Source organism: Rhyacophila brunnea, unplaced genomic scaffold (assembly GCF_057557595.1).
Source record: "Rhyacophila brunnea isolate RB1 unplaced genomic scaffold, BYU_Rbru_1.0 scaffold_22, whole genome shotgun sequence".
Classification (NCBI taxonomy): domain Eukaryota; kingdom Metazoa; phylum Arthropoda; class Insecta; order Trichoptera; family Rhyacophilidae; genus Rhyacophila; species Rhyacophila brunnea.
This window is the reverse complement of record NW_028232882.1, coordinates 10,074,165-10,087,255: the sequence shown is the minus strand read 5'-3', so window position 1 is coordinate 10,087,255 and position 13,091 is coordinate 10,074,165. Positions and strand designations below refer to the sequence as shown.

General features: G+C 31.9%; 1 protein-coding gene across 3 annotated transcripts in view; it reads right to left on the bottom strand.

The window, feature by feature from the left end:
* LOC147070026 (uncharacterized) overlaps positions 1-13,091 on the bottom strand; it is a 259,354-nt gene that overhangs the window by 51,009 nt on the left and 195,254 nt on the right. Inside the window, exon 1 of one of the 3 annotated variants that reach the window (XM_085949960.1) lies at positions 3,486-3,650. The exons of the other annotated variants lie outside the window; for them this stretch is intronic. The gene's annotated coding sequence lies outside the window, so the exon portion shown is untranslated. Of the gene's footprint in view, positions 1-3,485; positions 3,651-13,091 lie in introns of those variants that run through there. 3 annotated transcript variants of the gene reach the window in all.

Sequence of the window (13,091 nt, the reverse complement as noted above, 5' to 3'; positions counted from 1 at the left end):
AAAGAATATTAAATAGTAGTTTTTAGTCATATTTAGTATGCACTATCATCAGCTGTTCTTCACTCTTTACTGGGACCGATTTTACTCGATAATGATTATTAAAATAATTAAAATCGTATTGTTATAAAATACATCCTCGGGGTGATAGAAATGGAAAATACAGCTGTACGGAATAATAATACCTCGCGAATAATATAAGTATTTAAAATAAGTTCTTCGGGGGGGTAGATAATAATATAGTTCCATGGTCAACCCCGGGAATGTGTATGATATCGTCTCTGTTCTGGCAGAACACACTAACTGGAGAATACGAGTTTTGAATAATTGTACTTTGAAGTTGTTAAAATTAAGTGATCGTGAAAAGAATGACTTTAAAATAAAGACTGTTTATTTATTAAGAAGGTTTCCAGACGGTAAAGTTTGAAATAAGGAACATTTTGGTATAACTAACTCAATATGTAATTTTTTCGAATTAGTGTCTTCTGCCAGAACAGTGACGATATATTGAATACGTGTATTAATTAAGGTGCTAAGTACCAAAAACAAAAAAACTGACATTTTTATAGAAAAGTGTTCTACATACTAACGCCAATAACTTCAGCTATGGTCTAAGTGCCTCAAGCAAGTCAAAAAAATACAGCAAAATATTTAAACCTGTCGACGTTGTAAGTCCGCTGGCCTGTTTTATTTATAATGGTGTATATGTTACACCGAATGTGCGAAATTGACTATTACATGAAATGGGCTAAATTTTGGCTAATTCATGTAATAGTCAAGCCTGTTGCCTTATTCATGAATAAGGTAAATTTTCTGCCGAGTACATGAAGTCGCCAGGGCATGGAATTCTTAAACTGTCAACATGACAGCAGAAAAAGTAAATATAATACGGATGATTTTATTAGTTATAATTGGACATAATATAATATTATTAGGTTAGGTTGGCTTAGGTTAGGTTAGGTTAGATTAGGTTTTGAAATTCTGAATTATTCAACTGAATGTCCATTTTGAGGTTAGCTAACAAGTGTCAACAATACAATCGACCATTGCATGTACGATACCCAAGCACGAATCAAATCGCGAAAATACCTTTAAATAAAATTCATCCGTTATCATATTATAGTTCTAGTTTTTTTGCGCATAGTAAATGGACATGAACGTCATTTTAGTTATTGATTGGTATATTTTTATATTATAATCAATGACATTTGACACAAATTTGGTTAGTTGCAAAAAATACCACCGGAGCGCGACCACCTATTTCGACCATAGACAATATACGTATATTTTGACCAATCGACGAGCATTTCACACATTTAGTTTAGTTGCAAAAAATACCACCGTAGCGCTAGTATCTAATTTGTCCAAGACATGAAGTAGGCAGAAAAATTACTGCCGATTTCACGCACTCTCCAGATATTTTGTCTAATTCATGAATAAGACAACGGGCTTGCATTTTTCATGATTTAGGCAAAATTTTGCCCATTTCATGTAATATTCAATTTCGCACATTCGGCGTAACATATATAGCACTACAGTGGTCAACCTCATTCAATGTAAAATGACACTTTAGAATTCTTAATACCTAAAATTATAGAAGCTGTCGTGATTGCTTCATACTGTAAAACCACATTTTTCAAAAGGTCTGCTTCATGAAATTTTACTGCAATGACTCGGTATTTTGTAACTACAGGCAATACTACTTTTTGGTACTTAGAGCCTTAATTAATACACGTATTCAATATTATAATCAGAAAATATTTCGATCTGACTATCGCCTTGCACGACCACGGTAAAACCATATCACGAGAAAAATGTAAAATTTAGTATTCTTGATGGAAACGAATGCGTATTCTACACTCTTCCTACACAATATGTAGTTTACAGTAGGTATAACATAATCACATACGTACTGATTTTTATTACAACGTTTTTATTAGGTCGTATTCTTGTTTGTCCGGTACAAATCTTGCAATCGATCTTTAACTAACTTCCCGACTAGCTAGACATTTGACATTTAGATTACAATATATCAGAACACGATCCCAATGCATTTTTTTTAATACTTTTAGCCATCTTTAAGTAGAATTGATTTCATTTTCAGTTAATTCTGTTTTGTATAAAAAGTTATTTCGGAAGAAATCCGTAATCCAATCCACTATTATTGGTTGCTAGGGTCCTAACAACTAAATTATCAATATACACGTGCGTTACCATGGAAATCAATATGAGTGTCAAAATGACATTTCAGTATTATTTCTATCAAATTCAATTTTTTTTTTGATCGTTTAAGCTTGTCAAGTCAAGTTTATATGATTCAACAGAAAATTTAAAAACGTTGTATATAAAAAGTTCTTTTTATCTTGTAATTATTACTCTTTTTGTGGTTAAATTATTAATAAGTTGTATGAGGGATTTTGCTTATTTGAAACAGTAAAAAAAAAACATTACTGTTTAAACGTGTTTCTCGCAAAACTATATAAGATGTCACATATGCCCTTCTTCTATTTAGATTCTCAATTATTATAACGTAATCGTCCCGTCCAAGAAAAATCTCACCGTAATAAATTAAATAATAATCATGCAGTTTGCTAATATCTAATATCTATATCACAGAGCCAATAAGTCGTATGTAAAATATTGCAGAAAATGAGTAGGTAAGAAAGTACATAATAATCTTTCAGGGTGAATTTACTTTAGAGCAGTGTTTCCCAAACTCATTTGTGCCATGCCCCACATCAACGCTTCAAAAATCTCCATGCCCCTCCCCCCCCTATCAAAATTTCATAGTTAACTAACAAATTCTGAAAAAAATGAATCGCTTCAAATAAAAAATGCACATATGCACATTTTTAATATAACTTTCGTAAGTAAGTATATTATATTAGATGTACAAGTCGGAAGAAAATTAGTGCGATCCTTGTGCTTGATGTGAGCTGTAAAGAGTTTTTTATGTGAGGTACTAATTTAGTCAACTTTAATCTTAAATCTCCACAGTTTGTGATATCAAAACGATTTATTTTTTTCGGTAATAAATCATTTACTTACAGTGCTAAAGCACTGCATTCAACTAAATAATATTATAATGGGAACGGCAACAGTAATTTTCTCGGAAAGTCATGGTCATGGAAAATATTTTTTCGATAATGCATTTTTTAATAAAAAAAAAATGTACCAAATATTATTGATTTTTGGCGTACGCCCCACGTTGGGAAACACTGCTTTAGAGTCTATAAATATAAAGCTTATATAAAATCTTGTTATTTGAATACAAAACACTGGTTCTCGTGTGGGTAGACGTAAAAAATTATGTTTATAACAAAAATATAATTTTTTGAAAATAAAAACTAATACTTCGAATGTAATAATTTGAACTACTCATATTAAAATGTTCGGAGTATATTTTTGCTTAGAGAAGATGCGTAGTTATGAGTTATCACATTTAGTCAAAACTTCGCCGAAACAAAACAACAATAAATCTCAATTACCAAACAACACTGAAAAAACACTGAACAGCACAAAACAAATTAGGCGCGAAAAACTGCGAACGTTTTAAAACTCTTTCGAAAAACAGCGCCACAGGAAGTGACGGGCGGACATGTCGACACAGGTGGCGACGCGCGTGCGTACAAGACGACAGTCTGGCGGCTACTGTAAAGCAAGTAAACTCGAAACTGTTTCTTTTCCCACCATTATTATTTCGTTTTCTTTCACTCTGTTTACTTTGGATTGAACGCGACTCGTCGTGTTGTGTCTGGTTGGTCAATTTGATTTTTTTCCAAGCCGGGTTTACTTGCACCGGCCAAGGGGTTAGCCGCGAGCATGAGTTGGCAATCTTTTCATTTCATTATCAATGCATTGCCCACAAAACGAGGGGGGCTTAATTAAGAACCAAAATTCACCGAAAATGTACCACAGCTACTACGAAATACCAACTAACACTCATAACAGTCAAACAGTCATACCACCAGTCTGTCCATTAGTCGCGAAATGACCCATAATCCTACGATGACCCTAATGTATAATTATAGTATAAATAATTATAAGATAAAAAGAACTTTTTATATACAACGTTTTTAAATTTTCTGTTGAATCATATAAACTTGACTTGACTAGCTTAAACGATCAAAAAAATTTGTACATGATAGAAATACTGAATAATGAAATGTCATTTCATATTGTTTTCCATAGTAACGCACGTATATATTATTTAATAATTAAGTTGCTAGGGCCCCCTAGCAACCAATAATGGTATCAAAATATCTTTTCATACAAAACAGAATTAACTAAAAATGAAATCAATTCTACTTAAAGATGGCTAAAAGTATTTAAAAAAATGCATTGGCATCGTGTTCTGATATATTCTAAAAGTTTCAAATGTCTAGCTAGTCGGGAAGTTAGTTAAAAATCGATCGCAAGATTTGTACCAGACAAACAATCACCGGACAACTAAGAATACGACCTAAGTAAAACGTAATAAAAAACAAGTGACCAAAACCTCACAAAATTAGTAATGGTATTAACTGTTGATGGAAAGAGATTGTATGAAGTATCCTAACCTAACCTAACCAAATATATTCTTTTTAACACTACAGCAGGCCATGAGGGCCAAATATAGTAGGGTAGTGAAACAGTAGTATAATTACTAATATATTGGAAACAATCACATACACTCAAGCTTTGATAAAATCACATAAATATATTGTGACCTCACCGAAGTCGAACCCAGAGCTCCCGGATGAAAGGTCACCGCCTTACGCACTGGACTATGTAGCACTTATTTCACATAGTTTAATAATAATCATATAGGTACCAATTTTAAAGGAAATATTTTTTATTGAATATACTGACAAGAATTACTTAAATAAAAATTATTTATATGAAACTCTCTGTTCGAAAATACACCAACTAAATTCACCTAGTTTTTCCAATTTCTATCTCATTATAGCGGACGAAACCGGTCCTGGTTAATATTAAACGATGTGGAATAAGTACTAAATGTTGTGTTTTATTTTTAATAATTACTTATTAAACCAATATAGAAAGTTACTGTCACATCCTATTATGTTAATTAAGTATTAAGAAACTCATCGAAAATACGTCATCGTTATAGATGAGGGCTGTTTCTTTGCGCACATAATTTGAGGTTAGGCATTTTTATGAATTCATAATTAAATTAAATTTAACCACCGACACCCAAATTTTGACACAATGATGCACCAGAACGCAGCCTAAGTAGGTACTGATATATTGTCATGATTTTTCGTTTACTAAATCCAAGCTAATAGCAGTTTTGTATTTTCAAGGTGGGAAAAATATTCACTAAAATCCTTTTATTCGAATGCATAGGTACAATTATGACATTAGACAACATACACATACCTACATATTAGACAAATCCTGGCATTAATTTTATGGATAGTTTCAGGTCATATTCAGTTATTTTTTCCCGGATATTTATATTATAACATGAATGTATGTTTCTCAGGTTGTTTCAAATTATTATATTATAGGTATAAACAAGTTAAATAATTGGCGCCCGTTTCATAAACCCTCGATTGACGATAGCTGCTAAACTGTGGCTTAAAATAGGGTAAAGGTTGCTTTTACTTAATTTCCGTTTCAGGTAGGTGACTACCTGATTGAAAATATAAATACTCAACAACATGAGTACCTACCTCTCACTTGCCCTTTTAATTTGAAAGCTGACGAGGGAGTGTACCTAATGCCTAATGCAATTAAAACATTATCAAAAGACCAAAGTACAAGATTAATAGTTAATAAGTTAATTGAATTATGGCTACATTTTAGTTAATCAAAATTAATATCATGTCAATTTATCAATCAATCAGTGCCCGCGTTAAACGGACAAATTTGTATATTCAATAAACCAGAACTGGAATTAGAACCGGAACCGAACTTAGGAATCACACGAGACTAAATTATTTAGGAATCGAAACCCTTGATTTGGAATCTAGACTAGCCTAACCGGAATTCATTAAAAATGACGGGTTCCGGACTTTCCTTGTCTCTTAATTTTGATTTCTAATGTTTGTTCGTCATCATTCGCTCTTGCTAAATGCATTTCTCATAAAAAATATTAATTAAAATAATAGGTGGATTTATAAAAACTATTATTTCTATTATAGATTCCGATGTTTTATAAAAGATAATCAATAATAAAGCAATGATAAGCATTTCATGTAGTTTAAATTAAGTATCACAATTAGGTATCAGGCTCGTAGCTTAATTGTTTAAATCATATTGGCGTGATACCAATGGATATACGGGTTCAAATCCCCTCGAGCGACGTATTTCTTTCAAATGTGATTTGTTCTAGTGGTTAAGTATATATTATGTGAGGTGCTTTCAATGTTCAATAAAATATTATGGAGTGTTGTTACATTTTCAAAAATCTTGGGAATTATTCTTAGAATAAAAGAAATGGTTTATTTTATAAAAGTGTTACACTATTATAGTCATCGAATACTTATGGTGTAAATTATGGTGTCCGTAATATTCTCAATACTATGGTAAGAATAACTTGAAAAAAAATATATTCATTTACTTGTTGAGTTAGGAAATTAAAATAACATGTCCACAGTACGAAGTAAGAGGGTATATTGTTTAGTCTAGAACCGAGACTCCAGTTTCACCGACCACGGAACCGATCCTTCAAAAAATTAGGGGTTCTAACAGCTCTGGTTTAAATAAATTATATTAAATATTCAATTTTGATTATAGACCTGATAAAATAATACGTTAGATAAATAAAAAAAAACCAATCCTCGCATATGACGATGGTCATTTTGTTACACGTGGCACAACTATCGATAATATTAAAATGGTATTTATTCACATTTCACGCGAGGAACATCGGTCAAATTTTTATATTAACAAAAGATGTTGATTTTTAGGGAGAATTTTATATTATGAGGGCCACAAGATTAACACCATTGTCATTGTATTAACACCCAGGTACTTACCGTATGTTATCAAGCTAAATACCAGTAGGAAGTATAAAAAATACATTAAAACTAATAATATTATTATTAAAATACATTAGTATAAAGTTATCAAAAACGTTGATTTCTAGCGATATTCGTACAGTTTTCATATTAGTATAGCAGTATAGGTATAACCTCTGACACTTAACTGACAACAGACTTTTGACTTTCATTTAGCTAAGCTAAGTACTTTGAATACATAAACAACATAATCTAACTGGAATTCATTACGTATGAATTATTTATATGGCGAAAGCATTATGTATTTAAGTGAAATGAAGTTCATTTTTAATTCAAGCCAATTGTTTTTATTTTTCGACGCTATAGTCGTATCTAACGAGAATAATATATTTCGGAGTAAAATAGACCATTTATCTAAGCCTAAATCACTAATGCAATTAAATAAATAAATATGTATGCAACTGGTAAACAATGGTAATTCTATAATGACAACTTTACCAACGTAAATTTACAGGTTGAAATTAAATATGCATTTGTTGTTTTGTGTTCTTTCCAATAAGAACATTTGTTTTACTGCCAAAGACGGTTTTTAAATGTTTGACAGCCAATGACATTTTCATAATTTTCATTGCAATTGAAGCCATTATGAGTGACTGCTATTTATCATGCAAGGTTTCCCAAAGTATGTTCCGAGGATCGTAAATAGGTATTCCGCGAAAACCTGGAATGGTTTTATATACTGCAACAAATTCAAACATGTCATATTGACAGACATATCAGGATTTTCGCATTATGCTCTAACGAAGTCAAACTCCATGAACTGGCTTTGACGCCACACCAGAAGAATTCAACTTTCTAATATTGTGCGAGGTATCAAGAAGATTTGCAATTCAAGGGCCCCAAATCAAAAATTCCAGATATAAAAATATATTCCATAAAAAAGATCATATGGGCCTTCACAGAGTGGAGATTTGTATTAACAGATTTTGTTTTTACGAAAAATAGATGTCAGCCACTTGCCCAATCTATTAGGTCCATACACAAATTGAAAAACAATATGTGTACTTGCCAGATACAGGATTCGAACCTGAGACCCACGACGCTTAAATCGCGTGGCCACCGTGTGTGTGAAATCAAAAATAATTACCTAATAAATACCTCTAATTATTGTATTTTCTATTTTTTTAAATTCTGTTGATTATGTATGTTTGATTATCTACATACCCTACAAAATAAGCAAGGTGTTCCGTTAAAATTGTTGGATTTACGAAGTGTTTCATCGTAGGAAAATAAGCCCTATTACACAGTTTTGAAAAACTTTAGAAACGTAATATATTTTAAAGCAATCATAGATTATGTTGAATTCAAAATCCTATAATAGAGCACGAAACATGGTTATAACTCAATTTATACACACATAAAGGTACACAAATATCAAAATTTTGCTTAGCAAAACTTTGATAATGACGTGTACTTTGTACATGTCTAAATAACGTCACATTTTGTACCGATTCCGAAAAAACATTAAAAATTAAGAGAATATTATATTTTTTTTTGATTTACTGGCATCACTTTTCTCTCTCATCTCATCAATAAAATGAATTTCCCGACTCGTTTTCTTCTGGGTATGCTATCAATGCAATCCCTGTCTACCCGAAGAGTGATTGTTCTTTTAAAGCATTTCTTTTTACTTCTTGGGTTCATTTACAATCCGTATATACTGGCAAATATTAATTTTCATGTACCCACCAATATCACTCGTAGCTCCACGGTCTTCAAGATACCTCGTCGCAGGACAGATGTTATGTTTCATGATGCTGTGTATCGTGCAATTAGCTTATTTGATGGCACCATAAAGGTTGATTTGTTTTTTATTAACTATATAATGTTTGTGGACGTATTAAATAGGCTAAATTTATAATTGTATAAACTATCATATTTCATTAATATTTACACATGCTGTCTTTTTATTTTTATTTGTAATTAAGATATTTTTATACATTTGTATTTATTATGTATTATGGCGCATTGGCCAATAGCTGTAATGCCGTAATACTATTTTTATGAATAAATAAATCACATTTTCTACCCCACCTAACCCCTTCGTCACAAATTATTACATCACATCACATCACATCACATCACATCACATCACATCACATCACATCACATCACATCACATCACCTCACCCCGTTGTCTATTTGAGCGTGACTTCATACTAATATTGACGACCCTTAGTACGATTGCTCACTTACAGAATTTACAGCATATTATTCAACTTTGAATGAAATTTACTCAACCTGGTTATGTACGCATTTGTGCCCGTTATCTTCTCATCAAATCAATTACAAATTACAACACTAAAAAATTAATGAGAACGTAGGAGTAATAATTATTGATATATTTGGTATTACCCAGAGCGAATTCAAAATTGTATACCCACACACAAGATCGATGGGTAATTAAAAATTCTGGGAAAACAATAACAATCATTAATGAAATCGGTTGACATTTATTCGATATGATGAATTATTAAGAATCAATTAGTTTCATGAAATGATATATTATTATTTATTTTGAATAACATTTTTCATGATAAGTTTCATAATGAAGTGTTTCGTTTGAGTATGATTTTGACAGTACAGAGCTTAGACTATAGATACAGAGCTTTTAAAGTAAATATTGACCTAAAAACAAATTAATAATGCTTTATAAGTCATAATGGCTCTGCCAGCGGATTTCAAAACTACCATTTTAACACATTTTATCGATAATTTTATTTTTAAATAATTAAAATGAACTTAAAATTTGAAAAAAAAACTAAGTAGGTACGTATAATATTAATGTTCGTTTTTTGACACTCTTGTGTATTTTTTTACATTAATTTATTAGTCCATCGTATTTTATGAAGGTGACAAAATGATTAACTCCGCCTGTAGCCATAGGATTCACCTAAGTTGCTGCCGGTCCCAAGCCCGGATGAAGGAGGAGGGTTCATCGTAGGGCTAATCACCCTACATGGTAAAAACACCAGATTACGAACACCAACACAAGCGCCTCGGAACACAGGACCCCTATCAATGAAAGACCCCGGCTACAAATTAAGGACAGGAGAGGAGCAGCCAGGGAAAGGAGCGTGTGGAGGACAATTGTAGAGGAGGCCAAATCCCGCCCCGGGATGTAGTGCCGAGAAAGAAGAAGAAGAGAAGACAAAATGATGTGAATGTTGATTGATTGTGATGATTATGACCATATTAAAGAGCTCGATTTGTAGGATATTATCCTACATTTTTCAATTTAAGAAATACGTTAAAAATATGTTTTTAAATGCAAATATATATTTTTTTAAACTCGTCTTGTTATCTTATAAAACTTGCCTCATTCAAATGAAGTTGCTCCAAAATCCATGACTAATTATTGTATCTGGACGACTGCTTATTTTTATTTTTATTGTGTTTTTTTTTAAATTGTATTTTCTTTTTCTCTCTCTATTTTTCTTTAACGATTTTTAATAACTCTTCAATCATATTCATTACAGCTGTACATAATATTTGATATACTTTAATTTGATTTATTATGCTTTTTGTGTCCGCCTATTATTGAGACCATCACATATTTTATTTTTCTATAAGTATTGCATTCATAATTATTATGTGTCCTATGTGATTGATCCTGTTGGTTGACCTAAATAAATTTTAAAAATATATAGGTATATATTCATAAAATACGATATAACTTCCAAAAAATTCGTATTTTATATAGGTCAAGTTCGGCCAAAATCCATATCGGAATAAAAACCCAATTTATAAAAAAAATACATAACACCATTTTCTTGTTTAACTTGTTAAAAAATGCGACAGATTTTCAACTGTAGTTAAACATAATATTATAACTATTTATTTAACTAGACTAGAATAACTATTTTTTATTTCGCAATTTTATTCTGCACCGGATAAATAATTCAATAATTATAACTTCATTAATTACAAAAAAGCGGCATTCGATTAAGAAGCACGGTTTCAGGACCGGATATCCTCACTTGTCCATCGTAGACGAGATGGACATTACAAACATAAGCGTCAGGAAACCAAAAGAAAACGCCTCGGAATTTACCGTATATAATCATAAATATATACAGAACTTTTCTGAATATTAATTTTCGACGTGCGGATATTTTCCGTCTTTTACCGTTTACACTGCCTATCATCGCCAGGCTCACCTATCTGTCAAATTCATGTATAAAACACCTGTGGCTCGTGACTTATTCTAAATCGATACCTAGCTCATATTTTCCTCTTCGGTGTCAAAAGTCAGCCGATCCCTTATCTGAATCATGTGAACCATAGAGGAAAAAAGTTTAGACCCAGTTTTTTGGAAATAAACGCATATTGATAACGTTAACCTGGAGAGTGCCATGAACGAGTTTTAAGTCTTCAATGTTCGTATGTACTGTCAAGTCACAAACGAGATAACTCACGACTTCGTTGTTAATATCACATAATATATTTCCTGTATATTCATGAACATTTTGAACACAATATTTATCAATAATAATATAAATGCTGACTTAATTAACCAAATTTATCATTTGAGTCTGAAAATGATCCCTAAAAAACTCGAGAAACATGCGCTTTTCATGTTTATTTTTAAGTTATTTATTATATTAAAAAATAGTTGACTTATGCTCAAATTACATTGGCAGATTGCGTCTGGCCCGGTCGTCGCCACGATTGCCAAAATGTATTATCTATGGTTTTCCGGGATCGTGAACGATCGTGAGCAAATTGGAACCAATCCTATTTTCGTCTGCCACGATTCACGAAGATTCAAGCGAAGATTGCCGAGAGCGTACGAAAATATCCGAAGCTACGGCCCGCTTGCGAGGTTAGGTTTGACAGCTGAGTTTTGACGTTTAATAATAGCAACACTATGTTTATTTTAAACCAATAAAAAGCAGGAACCAACGCGATCGAATCGTTGCGTGTAATTGCTTATAGTGTCAAGACATTGGTCACAACGGTCGGCGTGGATCGTTGGATCTGGTTGGATCCACGCGTCTGCCAATGTAATGAAGCCTTTACACGTTTCCACCTAATAAAATTTGCTTGACTACTAATACACAAGAACACAGCCAATATGATCTTAAATAACATGAATTTGATTCATTCATAAAAAAAAAATTTTGTAAACACCGCTGAGGAGCTCAACTGGCGCACAAGGTTTTGCCACACATTACATACTTAAAATGAATAATGTACCTGAATAACATATTATTATCACATAAGTTATCTACTATTATTTCTGGAGCATAATATGGTTATTAGGTATAGTGTAACACTGTGTATTATAGATTTTTTACTTAATCCATTTCCACCAGTGGCGAAGGGTGGAGGTAGGCTGTTAAGATCCGCCATAAATATTGCACACTAAACTTTGTCAGTCATACATACTTGTTTTCATTTAAATAAGACTACATTTTACAGATGGTGTTGGTTAGTTTTTTAAATTCAATTAAACCCAGCGAAAACCAAGCCATAATAGATAATAGTCAAAAAATACTCGTATATCTATAAAATATCTAAAATTATGCAATTAAATCATACATAAAATTGGATATTTTATAGATAGAATAATATTTTTTATCTATTATAGTTTGGTTTAGGCATAGCTTGATGAATTAAAAAAATGAACCAACAATATGTGTAATACGTATTCCTAATCTAACGAAAACAAATAAGTAAGAATGAAAAAATGTGCATAATTTTGTCATATCGCCTAAATACCAATACTATTATGGTTTGGTAAGACAGGGTTTAATTGATTTTTAAAATCCAACCAATACCATCTGTAAATTGTATTATTTCAATAAAAACATAAGTATACATTTGACTGAAAAAGGTTATTGTGCACTATTTATGGCAGATCTTAACAGCCTACTTCCACCCTTCGCCACTGATGTCCACTGGGTAGTTGGAGCGCAATATGGACACCATACAGCGCCTCCAAGAATGCGTGTCAATCATCGCTAATCTTCTTACATCTTCCCAGGTCGTGTGGATAAAATTTGGCGGGAAAAAAACACTTAGTAAATTTGAATAATGGTGGAAAAAATTAATAATATTACT